General features: G+C 45.3%; 1 protein-coding gene across 1 annotated transcript in view; it reads right to left on the bottom strand.

Moving 5' to 3' along the window:
* Positions 1–17,219, bottom strand: part of RTN4RL2 (reticulon 4 receptor like 2) — a 208,346-nt gene that overhangs the window by 1,598 nt on the left and 189,529 nt on the right. The gene's annotated exons all lie outside the window — the stretch shown is intronic.

The following is a 17,219-nucleotide window of genomic DNA, read 5'->3' on the forward strand; positions in this document are numbered from 1 at the left end:
AGGCGATGCAGTCATTCTGCGCACCCAGGACGGGTCTGTGCAGCTACTTGGCCTTGTCACGCTGCGCAGAGCCACACTGCCGGGGAAGGGAGACGCTGCCTGGCATTAGACTGCGCATGCGCAGTCTAATCCCAAAATCCCAGGATTGGAAACTCCAATCCTGGGATTGAAATACCAACGTTTTAGGGGCCAAATCCCGGGATCCCGACGATCCCGGGATTGGCCACCCTAGTGATAACATTTTACAGTAAACTAAATACAGTAGACTTTTTAATTTAATAGAAATGTCAGGTTAAGGCTGTATTAAATTATTAAAATATTTGGAAGACTAGTATAGCCAGGGGTTAAAGTGAGGGGGAACGGGGTGGAACGGAGTTCCACCACCTCTTATGGTGAGGTTGAACATTTTAACTTCCGCATTGGCCCTGCACAGTAATTCTCATAGAAAAGCATTCTAGTTTGCAGGGGGATGCCAAAAACCCTACCACTGGCCCTGTCTCTGCCTAATGGGGGGGGGGGGGGGGGGGGGGGTAATTAGGTGGCATAGAGAAATGAGTTCCCCCACCTCTGCATGACCACTTTAAGCCCTGCCTCCCATACACACACTAGGTGGGAAATTTACTAAAATAGGATCAGAATATAATTCTTATTTATTTAGCACCTTCTAGAAGATAATTGATATGATCTGACAGGTTGCCCATAGCAACATCCCACGTGAAATACAACTCCCATGTGAAATACAATTTTCCCCTAGGTGATGTAATGAGCGATACCGCTCATTATATTGCCCAGTGTAAATGCCCTGCCTGACAGCAGATGTGTCCTACGGCAGGTCATAAACAAACCCCCTCTGTTGTCTCAGAATACAGTCGAATTATGGACCACACTTAGGTCGACAGTCATTAGGTCGATACCGTTGGGTTGACAGGTGGGAAGGTTGACAGGTGTCTGGGTCGACATAGGTCAAGGTCGACATAGATTGTGTCAAAGGGTCAGAAGGTAGACATGTTTTCTTTTACTGTTTTTTTTGAGCCGACATGTGCCGACAGGCGGTATTTCATGCCCTACCATCCACTAGGGCGTGGTGGGAGAATAAAATAGTGTGCCAAACGCAGCAAGGCACTGTGCCCGAAGCATTGCGAGCGATGCGAGGAGCTGCGGTGGCCTTCCAACTGTGTCCATGTCGACTGTGTCAACATTTGGTTAAAAAAATAGAAAAAAAACATGTCGACCTTCCGACCCGTCAACACAACACATGTCGACCTAAACCCATAGGACCTTGTCCTATGTCGACCTAAACCCATGTTGACCTTGTCCTATGTCGACCCAGACACCTGTCGATCTTTCCCCCTGTTGACCCAACGGTGTCAACCTAATAACTGTCATTTGCACATTTGGAACAGTTCAGATTAATCATCATCCTCATCCTTCTTGCTGCTGTTAATATCATCATAATCACCACAAGATCATATTAGCAGAATCCAAGTTTTGGAAGTCAATAGGTCATCACTAAAAGAACAACATTGACAAAAAGTCGAACACAAGGAAAAAGTCGACTTGAAAAGGTTTACTTATGAAATTGATCAATCACCATCCGTTGTGTGAATTTGCAGCCGTGTGAACAGATTCAGACCTAACCATGGCTGTGAATTTGCACAGCTAACGATTATCGATGAACTGAGGTTGCATATGGGCTCCATATATTGCGCATACACAATGCTAGTCAGTGATGAAGTGCTACTACTTTTTCTAATCACAAGCTGTTCACAAGGTAATTGACAGGAAGAAGGCGGCTGGGAGCAGTAACTGGACATTTCATGGGTGCGACAGAAAGATGACTGCTAGTGTCCTGGAAAACACAAGCATCCCCAAGCATTTTAGGTGACATGAGCAACAGGCCGGATATACCGGTATTAATCACAGCCGCTGAGTTACTCTCTGGCTACTACTAGCTTGTGATGAGTGGTGGCCAGTAAAAAAATCATTCGATAGTGATCCAATAATGATGGGTTTTGGACATATCCGCTCAGCTGCAAAGTCTTCACAAGGCATACACAGCCATTTGCACGGCATGCACATTGGTGGGATTTCACATTGGGTTCTGGGCATACAGGATCGCTGGCTGCTGTGCATTTGCTGCCATGCAATTATATCTGATTGACCCCTAGGTCTGAATCGCCCCCTAAAGTGCTTAGGTACAGATATAGCCATGCTAATCTATGCTACCTATTGCGCATACCTCCCAACTGTCATGCTTACCGCGGGAACGTCCCGGTATACGGGGACGTTCCCACATCCTGCCCGGGGCCCCATTGTCCCGCGTGAAGGGGGGGGGGAGTTAGGAGTCCCCCCAGCCTGACAAGAACAGATGCTGTGCGCATGCGCACAGCGTCTATTCAGCACCGCAGAGCGGCGAAAAACGGCGGCGAGGCCGGAGGCCAATTGAGGCATACTACAGCATGTTGCAGCATGACGAAGCATTGAGCATTTTGTGTTGCAGATTAATTTAATGCTTATAACCATGTACTTGTCCTAAACTGTCTTGTGCTGTAATTCGTTATGTGTTTTTGCTCATAACTATGCTCTGTAAAGCGCTGCGTAATATGTATGCACTATATAAGAAACTGTTAATAAATAAATAATAAATGCGGTACTTGTCTAGTTTCACGGCGCCACCGCCGTGCGCACGCTCTGTCTCTGAAACTTGGCAGCCTGCCAGAGGCTCTGTTTACCTGTGCGCGTGCCGCTCTAGCTGTAAGCGTATTGTCAGCTTACGTTATCAGCGTAGTGCCGGGCGGCAGCAGCAGCAGCAGCAGCGCGCTGACAGGTCACTGTGGTACTTGTAGTTCCACATTGAAATAGGCAGCCCTGCGCACCGATGACAATGGGGGCATGTAAAAGTGGACACCCCAGGCACACCGCTCACGTGCCGGGGCTTCTAAACTACACACCCCGGCACACCGCTATCAAAGGGGGAGTCCCCCATGCAGACGCTAAATTTAGACGCTAAAGCGCCTAAAACCCGGACTATCTGCAAGCCGCTAAGAAGGGGGAGTCAGGATTTAGACGATAAAGCGTCTGAAACCAGACTACCTGCTAGCCGCTAAGAAGGGGTCGTGTCCCCCATGCAGATGCAAAAATTTAGACGCTTAAGCGTCTGAAACCCGGACTACCTGCTAGCCGCTAAGAAGCTGGGGTTTCTGGATTTAGGCGCTAAAGCGTCTGAAACCCGACTACCTGCTAGCCGCTAAGAAGCCGGGGTTTCTGGACTTAGATGCTTAAGCGGCTGAAACCAGACTAACTGCAAGCCGCTATGGTGGTGGGGCATCTAAATTTAGATGCTAAAGCATATAAATTTAGTTGGGTCTAGGGGTACATCTAAATTTAGACGCTAAAGCATCTAAATTTAGTTGGGTCTAGGGGTACACTATTAAAACCTGTCCACAATGACACTAGTCGACGCAACAGCTGTCGACCTTGTAAATTCCACTATGCACGCCAACCCGAAGGGTGGCGAGCACAGCGGTACGCATCCTACGACCTTTTCATACCCCCACTATCCACGACAGCGTGAAGTTGATTTTATAAAGTGTGGCGAGCGCAGTGAGCCCCGCGCGGGGATGCGGATACCTTCACAGCTATCCTCGTCCCCTCGCGGGCTTCACAGGTATCCGCGTCCCCTAGCGGGGCTTGCTGCGCTCGCCACGCTTCGGGCTTGGTGGCTCACTGCGCTCGCCACACTTTATAGAATCAACTCCACGCCGACGTGGATAGTGGGGGTATCAAAAGGTCGTAGGACGCGTACCGCCGCCCCTCGCGGGGGTTTGCTACGCTCGCCACGCTTCGGGTTGGCATGGATAGTGGTGCTGTTTCAGGAACACATTCACACCTGCACACTCATACACCTGAGACAGTAATGGCGACATTTTTGGTAACTGTTAACTGGTTTTTAGTTTAAAATTTAACTGTGAGAACTGAGGATAAAAACGATTCAAAGAACAGTAGCTAATCAACGTTAAGAACAGACCAATATTAGGGAAAAAGTCATGATTGGTGAGAGGAACAGGAAGGAGCTGCTGCGTCATCACCGCCACCACTTGCAGAGGAGTCGGCCGGCTCGGCACTGTCATCATCCTTCTCGATCAGGGGGAGCAGGATCAGAGCATGAAGGATGCATTTGAAGGAGTCCTGGGCACCTAAACTCTGCCTCCACATGAATTCCTGGAGGTACGAGTCCAGGTGATGGTGCGCGGTCCCCCTTTGGCGCTTATTGCGCCACTTACAGCTGCCCCACAGGCGCTCAATGTTTTGGGTGTGCACCCCAGTGTCTGGGTCCACAAAATTATACCTGTGGTTGACCTTCCCATGCAGCTAACCGGCCTGCTCGAGCTGCTGGGTGTTGTAGGCCCTCCAACAGTCTGTGTACACGGTGGTGCCCGGTTCAACATGACAGCCAATGGCTGGCCGCATCCCGCCGCTCCACCGCAGTCATGAAGCACTGCCCCCTCGAGATGCCCCCGAACACCCACTGCTGGGGCAGGAGCCATCCCACATTGCTCTTCCTCTTCACATAGAGGCTCTCGTCCACCTTCATGATGTGACCCGGGCCTCCGATCCGCTGCTGAGACTGCGCCAGCAGGTCCACCGTGCAGGCATCCCTCATGAGGTTATTGTACTGGACCGCAGTTTTTTGTGAGATGTTGAGCTGGCGGTCGCAAAACTTGATGCTGGTCAGCTCTTCCGCCCAGCAATAGAGGAACCGGATCAGGGTCACGAAGCTGAGGTGAGACCCCCGGAACTACTGCGCGGAACTCACGCTCACCTTCTTCCGGCAGCTGCGAATGTGGCAGCACCACATGCGCTCTTTGACGCTCAGCCTCATGGGGTGGCCATTGGGGCAGGTCTGGGTCTGCGGCAGGAACTGGTGGGCCTGCAGGAAAGCCACCACCTCCTCTTCCGTCTGCGGCAGACTAAACAGAGTCAGACGCTCCATCACCATAGTCAGGTTAGCCACTGCCATCATACACCTCCGTCTCTCACACAGTGCTACTACTGACTGACTATGTTTACTGCGTAGCGCTCTGACTGACTACGTTACACTGTCCGCACGGGGCTAAGCAACAGACTGTGCGCGCGAAGTGCCGGGAGTGTGAATTCAGACGCTAAAAGCGCCTAAAATGTTAGCGTCTACCCTTTGGTAGCGGTGTGCCGGGGTGTGTAGTTTAGAAGCCCCGTTTGTGTCCTGTTTACACGCTACATTTCATTACATTACAGCTAGAGTAGCACGTGCAGCGCTACGTTACATTACATTATAGCTAGAGCGGCACGCGAGCCTCTGGCAGGCTGCCAAGTTTCAGAGACAGAGTGTGCGCGCGGTGGCGCCGTGAAACTACACAAGTACCATAAATGCTTATGTTCATCCACCAGATAACTACTTTACTTTATGTTAAATGCAGAAATACAGTATATGGAATATATAGCACTGGGCTACAGGATCACTGAATACAAATCATGCACCATAACTAGAAATGTAAACCTACAGTTTCGTACCTTCTGCCTTACACATGGAAGCCCGGCGGCAGGTTGCTTTAAATTCACATGGATTATATCACTCATTCTCTCATGCTTTTATTTATTTGTACAGTACATTACAGATGTAGCGCTTGTAATCTTTGCAGGGGCTGGTGGTGGATTCACCAGCCGCCGGAAGGGGATACGCGTGCACGAGATGCAACCGCATTACCTTCAACTGGAGCTCCCCCGGGTCCCCGCTGCCTTCATTGCTGGCTCCCTCTCTGGCCTATAGTGTACTATTAATTGTGACCTAGCGGTTAAGGCCACAGCATGCGATGTGCTGTATGCTGATTGATTACTGCACATTACTTCATGTATATACATTGACCCTGCTGATTTCATAGCATCATTACTGTATCCTTATGTTCCAGCTGTTCTGACCACGCTGATACATTTATTTTCTATGTTTGCAGGAGGTCATACTGTTAGAATCTCTGCATTGTGGTGTTACCATGGCAGTTTTTATATGTAAATTTCTTCTGTCACTTCGTTGTCAGGTCTCCTAGCAACCCTATCGGAGGTCCGGACGCACCGGCTGGTGCGCACTTGATCCAGACTGACGGAGGCGATCTGAGGCCGTTCACAATGGTGTTGGTGAGTGTCTATAAATGTTTGTATCTTATCATTGTCATATTGAGCTTAAAAACGGTCGTAATACACCGAAGCGTTGCTTAAGACAATTGTGTCTGCATTGCATTATTTCACAAATCCTTTGAGTGCCGATCCCGACTCCAGCATCTATATTTTGTGTTTCCAACACAAGTCAGGGCACCAAGGCATTTTTTTCCTTCACGTATACCCCTTCGGTGAGTGCCGAACAGAACATATATATATATATATATATATATATATATATATATATATATATATATATATATATATATATAAAGAGTTGCCTTCCAAAAGCAGAAACATGTATTCCTATTTAAGGAATAACCAGCACAGGACCAGAAGCTTTACTTTAAACTTTTATGTAAGCAACATCAAGTTTCCATAGACATGTCCGGCAATCACAGTGAGGTAACAGTAGACAGCAAGTATAGGACCAATCACGTCCAACACCCTTAAGGCAATACAATTCTTACTGTGAGCAGCTGTCCAATCTGTGGCCGTAGTCAGCTGAAGGTCCCCTGACGGACCGTTTCAGTGCCTTGTGCACCTTTCTCAAAGGGAAAAAGATCTGACACTGATGTCCAAACCTGCGGTGCTTAAATGGGGAAAAATTGTAATCACTCACCTGTGTTTTCCACCTGGTCTGCTCATCACCTCTCCCGCGAGTACACAGTTTCCGGCTTCCATGACCGACGTCAGACGCCAGCGTCCACGCCCGCCAATGACGTCAGCCGCTGGTCTCCGTTCATCTGCATGCTGCAGCGGGGAGTGCACGAGGGTTCCTAGGTGCAAGAGTGATATGTCACTTCCGTTACTATGGTAACGCACATACACAAACTTGTGTTGTTCCTATATTGATTCAAAGCAACAAATCCGTTCCCTTTGAAAAAGCGCTACCAAGCTTCCTAAATCAATCGCCACATATATTGCAGCATGTGGGGCACAGGTTACAAGATTACCTAAGAAAAAATACCCACCAAACCTAATGTACAAAAATACATAGAAATACATAAAATAGCATGAAAAAATCAAAATAACAAAACATGAAAAATAGTACTTTGCCTTGGGTCAATAGTTACACTACTTGATCACAATATTACCAGTAGAAAGGTTCTCCTACTCTATAGAAACAGTACAAATGAGAACTCCTCATTGAGTCATTTAGGGCTCATACAGTCCAGCTCATATATCCAGAAACACTCTCTCTGCAATAATTTGCCATGTCGGTCACCTCCTCTTCTCATGGGTGCTACATGCTCAAGTAGCATAAATGTAAAATCACTGATGCGATGTCCACACTGTATGAAGTGCTTTGCCACTGGTGGGGTACCAGGTTCCATCTTTATCCCCTCTTTTTTAATGGAGCTCCGGTGCATGGAAATTCTTTCCTTAAGCATGCGTATTGTCTTTCCGACATATATTTGCTTGCAGGGGCACATAATCATGTAAACCACAAAACGTGTCTCACAGTTCATCCTTGTTTTTAACTTGTATGTTTTGCCTGTTGTAGGGTGTACAAAGCTGTCTGTTACCTTAATAAAATTGCAATTTGCACATCCCGTGCAACGAAAGGATCCCACAGTCTTGCTCAGCCAATTTTGTTTAGGTCCTATTCTAGGACTCACATCTGTGTACAGCATCCTTTGTTTAAGGTTTCGACTGCGTTTGTAACAGAATAACGGCATGGAGCTACAACTGGCCCCCAAAACTGGGTCTGTTTGGATGATGTGCCAATGCTTTGTAATCGCCCTGCGTATTTTCTTTTGAAGCAATAGAGTATGTGCTGGAAAATACAATTTTAGAGTCTGAACTTTTGTTTGCACTAGGTGACAGGAGAACCTGTCTCTTCAGGTTCATGGCACATTTCTTGGCATTGGCCAGATCCTTACTCATATAACCCCTCGACACGAAATCCTGGCACATCTTATCAAGTGTCCCTTCAAGTTGTCCGGGTCTGAGGTGTTTCGTACAGCTCTTATTAGCTGGGAGAAGGGCAACCCATTTTTAAGTGGTTGCGGGTGAAAACTCTCCGCCAACAGGAGAGTGTTTTTGTCCGTTGGTTTTTTGAAGAGCGCTGTGACAAAGCAATTCTCTCTGATATGTATCATCACATCTAGGTAATTAATTTTACTGGAACTGGAATTCAAAGTGAATCTAATAGACCCAGGCAGTACATTCAAATAATCAACAAATTCCTGTAACAAAGTCAAAGTGCCTGTCCACACCATAAAAATATCATCAATGTATCGCAGATACATGGATATACAATCATGAAATTTGTTATTGGCAAGTATTTTGGACCTCTCATAGTCATACATAAATATATTTGCGTACGACTGGGCCATATTCGACCCCATCTCCGTCCCTTTCCGCTGACAGAAGAACATGTTGTTAAACAAATGTTTGCTTACATAAAAGTTTAAAGTAAAGCTTCTGGTCCTGTGCTGGTTCTTCCTTAAATAGGAATACATCTTTCTGCTTTTGGAAGGCAACTCTATAACCCCTCAAATACCAGGCACGGACACCATTTTGGACTCCAACAGCGCTGTGCGTACTATCATTCTGTGTATATATCTATATATATATATATATATATATATATATATATATATATATGTGTGTGTGTGTGTGTGTGTGTGTATATATATATATATATATATATATATATATATATATATATATATATATATGCGTGCAACATATGATCCTACGTCTGCCTTCAAGATTGAGATCGATGCAGTGATTGATGTAGGTGTGTCAAATCGTTGGATTGATACCAACAAATCCAAATTTCTGAAACAGGATAACCTTAAGATCGCGCTGATATACGATCTCCCCAACATTCATAAAAACATAGTGGCCCCCCCCCCCAGGCAGACCAATAATTTCTACTAGGCCAACCATTGTCACAGTTCGTGGATTTTCACTTACAACCAGTGGTGGTGTATTTCACACGTGACACCCCTGACTTTTTGCTCAAATTGCGTAAATTTGGCAGACCTCCCCCAAACAGTCTACTGGTAACCCTCTATGTTAGTAGTTTGTACACAAATATATCTAATGAAGAGGGTGCACCTGCAGTAAGAGAGATCCTGACGACAAGCAGTGAATGTTCAGGTTCCCTTATTGATTACTTGATATTACTGATGAATATCATTTTACATAAGAATTATTTCTTATTCAGTAATGCATTTTTCCGGCAACTGTCTTGGACCGCAATGGGGTCAAATATGGGCCTATCTTATGCCAACTATGTACTGCTATGAGAAAACATTCACTATGGCTAACCCTGAGTTTTCCAGGTTTATAGGCAATTTATAGATTACTTATTTCTTGTATGGACTGGGAATCAGAGGTAACTTGACTGTTTCATCAACTACTATTAGGTTTACATGCTACAGTCACCCAGTCACCTTGGACTTCTTGGATGTGATAATCACGGTAATTAATGATGCATAATTAAGGTCTTTAACCCCTTCACGACATTTGACGTATATATACGTCATGGCCGGGAAGTACTTCCCGACCATTGACGTATATATACGTCATGGCTTAAAACTGTCACTGCGTCTAGAGACGCAGTGACAGAGGGACGATGTCTGCTGTCCCTGACAGCAGACATGTCCGTGCATGCCCAGGGGGGGCGGCGATGCCGCCCCCCCGTCGGCGATCGCTGTGATTGGCTGTTCATTGTGAACAGCCATTCACAGCGTTTTCTGTGTCACCGGCGAATAACGTTCGCCGGTGACACGGGATCGGAGGTGATTGGTGCTGTAAAGTACAGCACCAATCACCGCGGGGTGTAAGGGTGACACTGGTGTCACCCCACCTCACCCCTCCCGCCCCCAAAGGCCGTGATTGGTTCGTCGGACCGACGGACCAATCACAGCCATGGAGGGGGGTTTAAACTAACGGTGACTGCACTGCAGACGCCATTCCGGTCTGGAATAGCGTGCAGTGCGGTCACCGTGCCCAGCTGCCGCCTATACTGACCAGAACCCATCCAAAATACTTACCTGATCATTGATATTGCTTATGCTTGTGACATCTTGTGACATCCTGTGACATCTTGTGCTGCTGCGATTTATTAGTTAGAGAGAGAGAGATAGAGAGAGAGATAGAGAGAGATAGAGAGGCCTAGTGCTATATTTTGTGCTGCTGCAGTGTGATAGAGCTATAGATAGAGAGATAGCGAGAGATAGAGAGAGATAGAGAGAGAGAGATAGAGAGAGAGATAGTGACAGATTGTGCTATATATTTTTTATATAACTGAAAGAGATAGAGAGAGATAGAGAGAGATAGAGAGGCCTAGTGCTATATTTTGTGCTGCTGCAGTGTGATAGAGCTATAGATAGATAGAGAGAGATAGAGAGAGATAGAGAGAGAGAGATAGAGAGATAGTGACAGATTGTGCTATATATTTTTTATATAACTGACTGCTGCCCCCCCTTTTGTGCTGATCAGTATAAATTAACTGATCAGCAACTTTTTGGGGGCGCAGGTTTTTTTTTATATATAGATATACCTGTCAGTGCTGCTGCTGCAGTGTCATAGAGTGATAGATAGTGAGAGATAGAGAGATAGAGAGAGATAGTGACAGAGAGTGATAGAGAGTGCTAAATTTTGTGTCTGCTGCCCCCGCCTTTTGTGCTGATCACTATATCTGAGGTGATCAGCAACTTTTTAGGGGTGCAGAGGTTTTTTTTTTTATATATACCTGTCAGTACCACCAAAGGTTGTGCACCTGCTGCCCCTCACTGGTAATCAGTGTCGCATCACTGATCACCTTTTTTTATTTTTTGTGAGTGCTGTGGGGTCTTTTTTACATTTTTTTTTTACACACACTGTGATTTTGTGTGTGTCCTGTGGCCACTGTGCGCTGATCAGTGACGTACATCACTGATCAGCTTTTTCGGCACAGGGTTGATCTATTTTTTTTTTTTTTTGGATCAAATTCCTGTTGCCTTTGAGCGCTGTTCAGTGACGGACGTTACTGACCAACATCTGTGCTCAATTTTTGGCGCAGGACCTTTTTTTTTTTTAACCCCTTCCATTTTTTTTTTTAACCCCTTCCATTTTTTTTTTTAACCCCTTCCATTTTTTTTTTTTAACCCCTTCCATTTTTTTTTTTGAACCCTTCAATTTTTTTATTTTTGTATTTTTTTTTTCTGCACTACATACATACACACTACACACTACATACCCCCCGGGTTGAAATAAAGTTTGTACCCCCCCCTACACTATACACGTGTTGAAACATTTCACTACCAGTAACACAAAAATATAAATGGCATCCCAAATGTCATCCCAAATGTCGTCCCAGTCATCCAGGAGAATGTATTCGGTGGAGGAGGCATATGCCATGCTTGCCTCTGACTCTGACACAGCCAGTGAGGCAAGCGGGGAATTTGAAGGATTTGTCTTAAGCTCCTCTTCCTCCTCTGATGATGAGGGACCCCCTCAAAGACGCCCCCGTAGAGCAGCTGAGACCCCCCCCCAATAATTGATCTCGTATGGACCCCACCACCAGACAATTTTGAGCCCCAGGTTCCTGAGTTTTTGGCCATCCCAGGAATCCAATTTGATTCAACAGGTCTCAGAGAAATTGACATTTTTAAATTATTTTTCTCTGATGATTTTATAAATTTAATGGTGGACCAAACTAATTTATATGCCCAGCAGTTTATTGCTCAAAACCCCACGTCATCATTTGCTAGGTGGACCCCTGTAGATGCAGTAGAGATGATGACGTTTTGGGGTCTGGTGTTACATATGGGTATAGTAAAAAAGCCACAAATTAGGCAATATTGGAGTACAGATGTTCTGTACAGCACCCCATTTCACCGTATGGCCATGCCCCGGGCTCGTTTTGAGGCAATCCATAAATTTATACATTACACCGATAATGCACAGTGCCCACCCAGAGATGATCCCACCTTTGACAGGCTATTCAAAGTCAGGCCGGTCATTGATCATTTCAGTGCCAAATTTGCAGAGCTATACATCCCTGATAAATGTATTAGTATCGACGAGTCCCTTATACATTTTAAAGGAAGGGTTAAATTCCGCCAGTACCTTCCCAGTAAGAGGGCAAGGTATGGCATAAAAATGTATAAGCTGTGTGAAAGCACCACAGGGTACACCCACAAGTTTAGGGTATATGAAGGGAAGGATTCAAGAATTGAACCACCAGAATGCCCCCCCTCCCTCGTAGGTGTTAGTGGAAAAATTGTCTGGGATTTAATGCACCCCTTCCTGGATAAGGGTTATCACCTCTATGTGGATAACTTTTACACCAGCATCCCCCTGTTTAAGGCCCTTGGTTCAAGAGGTACAGCAGCTTGCGGTACTGTGCGCAAGAACCAAAGAGGCCTCCCAAAAACGCACATTGCCCAAGTAATGAGAAGGGGTGAAAGCAGGGGAATATGCACCGAAAATTTGTTGTTGGTCAAATATAAGGACAAGAGGGATGTCCTTATACTGACAACAATTCATGGAGACAGTACCACCTCCATCCCTGTACGAGGTACCAGTACCCACACCTCAAAACCAAATTGTATCCTAGATTACAATAAGTACATGGGCGGAGTGGATCTTTCAGATCAGGTACTGAAGCCGTACAGTGCCCTGCGGAAAACAAATATCTGGTACAAGAAGCTGGCCGTGTATATCATCCAGATGGCACTGTATAACGCTTACGTGCTATTCCGTTCTACCGGCCAGAGGGGGACATTTATGCACTTTCAAGAGGAAGTCATAAAGAGCCTAACATTTGGGAATCAGCAGGCAGAGGGCCCCAGTACTTCTAGTACTGGCCCCCGTATTGTACCAGGGCAGCATTTTCCCAACGAAATCCCCTCCACTGCAAGAAAGGGCAGGACACAAAAAAGGTGCAAAGTTTGCTATAAAAAGGGAATAAGAAAGGAAACTATTTTCCACTGTGAAACTTGCCCCGACAAACCCGGCCTATGTATAAAGGAGTGTTTCAAAATATACCACACATCTATGGATTATTAGGTTCATCATTTCACCGTGCTTCGGGGGTCTTGCTAATGCCACATAGCACCCACCATTCATTCCACCAGAATCTGAGCTGCAAAAACCAAAAATCACTCCTTCCCTTCTGAGTCCTGCCATGCACCCAACTGGTATTTTTTGGTCACATGTGAGGCATTGCCGTACTCTGGAGAAATGGGGGCACAGATTTTGGGGTGCTTTGTCTCCTTCATTCCTTGTGAAAATGAAAAATTTTGAGCCAGAAGTACATTTTTGTGTAAAAAAATGTATTTTTTTCATTTTCACTGCCCAGTTGTACCAAAATTGATGAAACCCCTGGGGGTTTGAAATGTACACTATACCCCTAGATGAATTCCCTGAGGGGTGTAGTTTGCAAAATGGGGTCACTTGTGGGGGGGTTCCACTGTATTGGTAATGCAACATAGCACCCACCATTCATTCCACCAAAATCTGTGCTGCAAAATCCAAAAATCACTCCTTCCCTTCTGAGTCCTGCCATGCACCCAACTGGTATTTTTTGGTCACATGTGAGGCATTGCCGTACTCTGGAGAAATGGGGGCACAGATTTTGGGGTGCTTTGTCTCCTTCATTCCTTGTGAAAATGAAAAATTTTGAGCCAGAAGTACATTTTTGTGTAAAAAAATGTATTTTTTTCATTTTCACTGCCCAGTTGTACCAAAATTGATGAAACCCCTGGGGGTTTGAAATGTACACTATACCACTAGATGAATTCCCTGAGGGGTGTAGTTTGCAAAATGGGGTCACTTGTGGGGGGGTTCCACTGTATTGGTAATGCAACATAGCACCCACCATTCATTCCACCAAAATCTGTGCTGCAAAATCCAAAAATCACTCCTTCCCTTCTGAGTCCTGCCATGCACCCAACTGGTATTTTTTGGTCACATGTGAGGCATTGCCGTACTCTGGAGAAATGGGGGCACAGATTTTGGGGTGCTTTGTCTCCTTCATTCCTTGTGAAAATGAAAAATTTTGAGCCAGAAGTACATTTTTGTGTAAAAAAATGTATTTTTTTCATTTTCACTGCCCAGTTGTACCAAAATTGATGAAAACCCTGGGGGTTTGAAATGTACACTATACCCCTAGATGAATTCCCTGAGGGGTGTAGTTTGCAAAATGGGGTCACTTGTGGGGGGGTTCCACTGTATTGGTAATGCAACATAGCACCCACCATTCATTCCACCAAAATCTGTGCTGCAAAATCCAAAAATCACTCCTTCCCTTCTGAGTCCTGCCATGCACCCAACTGGTATTTTTTGGTCACACGTGAGGCATTGCCGTACTCGGGAGAAATTGGGGCACAGATTTTGGGGTGCTTTGTCTCCTTCATTCCTTGTGAAAATGAAAAATTTTGAGCCAGAACTGCATGTTTGTGTAAAAAAATGTAATTTTCCATTTTCACATCCCAGTTGTACCAAAATTGGTGAAACCCCTGGGGGTTTGAAATGTACACTATACCCCTAGATGAATTCCCTGAGGGGTGTACTTTGCAAAATGGGGTGACTTGTGGGGGGGTTCCACTGTATTGGTGCTTTGGGAGTCTTGCTAATGCAACATAGCACCCACCATTCATTCCACCAAAATCTTTGCTGCAAAATCCAAAAATCACTCCTTCCCTTCTGAGTCCTGCCATGCACCCAACTGGTATTTTTTGGTCACATGTGAGGCATTGCCGTACTCGGGAGAAATTGGGGCACAGATTTTGGGGTGCTTTGTCTCCTTCATTCATTCCTTGTGAAAATGAAAAATTTTGAGCCAGAAGTACATTTTTGTGTAAAAAAATGTAATTTTCCATTTTCACATCCCAGTTATACCAAAATTGGTGAAACCCCTGGGGGTTTGAAATGTACACTATACCCCTAGATGAATTCCCTAAAGGGGTGTAGTTTGCAAAATGGGGTCACTTGTGGGGGGGTTCCACTGTCTTGGTGCTTGGGGGGTCTTGCTAATGCGACATAGCACCCACCAAAATTCCACCAGAATCTGAGCTGCAAAATCCAAAAATCACTCCTTCCCTTCTAAGTCCTGCCATGCACCCAACTGGTATTTTTTGGTCACATGTGAGGCATTGCCGTACTCGGGAGAAATTGGGGCACAGATTTTGGGGTGCTTTGTCTCCTTCATTCCTTGTGAAAATGAAAAATTTTGAGCCAGAACTGCATGTTTGTGTAAAAAAATGTAATTTTCCATTTTCACATCCCAGTTGTACCAAAATTGGTGAAACCCCTGGGGGTTTGAAATGTACACTATACCCCTAGATGAATTCCCTGAGGGGTGTACTTTGCAAAATGGGGTGACTTGTGGGGGGGTTCCACTGTATTGGTGCTTTGGGAGTCTTGCTAATGCAACATAGCACCCACCATTCATTCCACCAAAATCTTTGCTGCAAAATCCAAAAATCACTCCTTCCCTTCTGAGTCCTGCCATGCACCCAACTGGTATTTTTTGGTCACATGTGAGGCATTGCCGTACTCGGGAGAAATTGGGGCACAGATTTTGGGGTGCTTTGTCTCCTTCATTCCTTGTGAAAATGAAAAATTTTGAGCCAGAACTGCATGTTTGTGTAAAAAAATGTAATTTTCCATTTTCACATCCCAGTTGTACCAAAATTGGTGAAACCCCTGGGGGTTTGAAATGTACACTATACCCCTAGATGAATTCCCTGAGGGGTGTACTTTGCAAAATGGGGTGACTTGTGGGGGGGTTCCACTGTATTGGTGCTTTGGGAGTCTTGCTAATGCAACATAGCACCCACCATTCATTCCACCAAAATCTTTGCTGCAAAATCCAAAAATCACTCCTTCCCTTCTGAGTCCTGCCATGCACCCAACTGGTATTTTTTGGTCACATGTGAGGCATTGCCGTACTCGGGAGAAATTGGGGCACAGATTTTGGGGTGCTTTGTCTCCTTCATTCCTTGTGAAAATGAAAAATTTTGAGCCAGAAGTACATTTTTGTGTAAAAAAATGTAATTTTCCATTTTCACATCCCAGTTATACCAAAATTGGTGAAACCCCTGGGGGTTTGAAATGTACACTATACCCCTAGATGAATTCCCTGAGGGGTGTACTTTGCAAAATGGGGTGACTTGTGGGGGGGTTCCACTGTATTGGTGCTTTGGGAGTCTTGCTAATGCAACATAGCACCCACCATTCATTCCACCAAAATCTTTGCTGCAAAATCCAAAAATCACTCCTTCCCTTCTGAGTCCTGCCATGCACCCAACTGGTATTTTTTGGTCACATGTGAGGCATTGCCGTACTCGGGAGAAATTGGGGCACAGATTTTGGGGTGCTTTGTCTCCTTCATTCCTTGTGAAAATGAAAAGTTTTGAGCCAGAACTGCATGTTTGTGTAAAAAAATGTAATTTTCCATTTTCACATCCCAGTTGTACCAAAATTGGTGAAACCCCTGGGGGTTTGAAATGTACACTATACCCCTAGATGAATTCCCTGAGGGGTGTACTTTGCAAAATGGGGTGACTTGTGGGGGGGTTCCACTGTATTGGTGCTTTGGGAGTCTTGCTAATGCAACATAGCACCCACCATTCATTCCACCAAAATCTTTGCGGCAAAATCCAAAAATCACTCCTTCCCTTCTGAGTCCTGCCATGCACCCAACTGGTATTTTTTGGTCACATGTGAGGCATTGCCGTACTCGGGAGAAATTGGGGCACAGATTTTGGGGTGCTTTGTCTCCTTCATTCCTTGTGAAAATGAAAAATTTTGAGCCAGAACTGCATGTTTGTGTAAAAAAATGTAATTTTCCATTTTCACATCCCAGTTGTACCAAAATTGGTGAAACCCCTGGGGGTTTGAAATGTACACTATACCCCTAGATGAATTCCCTGAGGGGTGTAGATTGCAAAATGGGGTGACTTGTGGGGGAGGTTCCTAACTTTTAGCACTTATGGTGCCTAGAAACCTACATGGTGCCTAAAAAAAAATCTCATAAAAAGGAGGCTCCAAAATCAAGTAGGTGCTCCTTCTATTATGAA

This window comes from Crinia signifera, chromosome 6, assembly GCF_055691185.1.
Source record: "Crinia signifera chromosome 6, ASM5569118v1, whole genome shotgun sequence".
Lineage (NCBI taxonomy): Eukaryota > Metazoa > Chordata > Amphibia > Anura > Myobatrachidae > Crinia > Crinia signifera.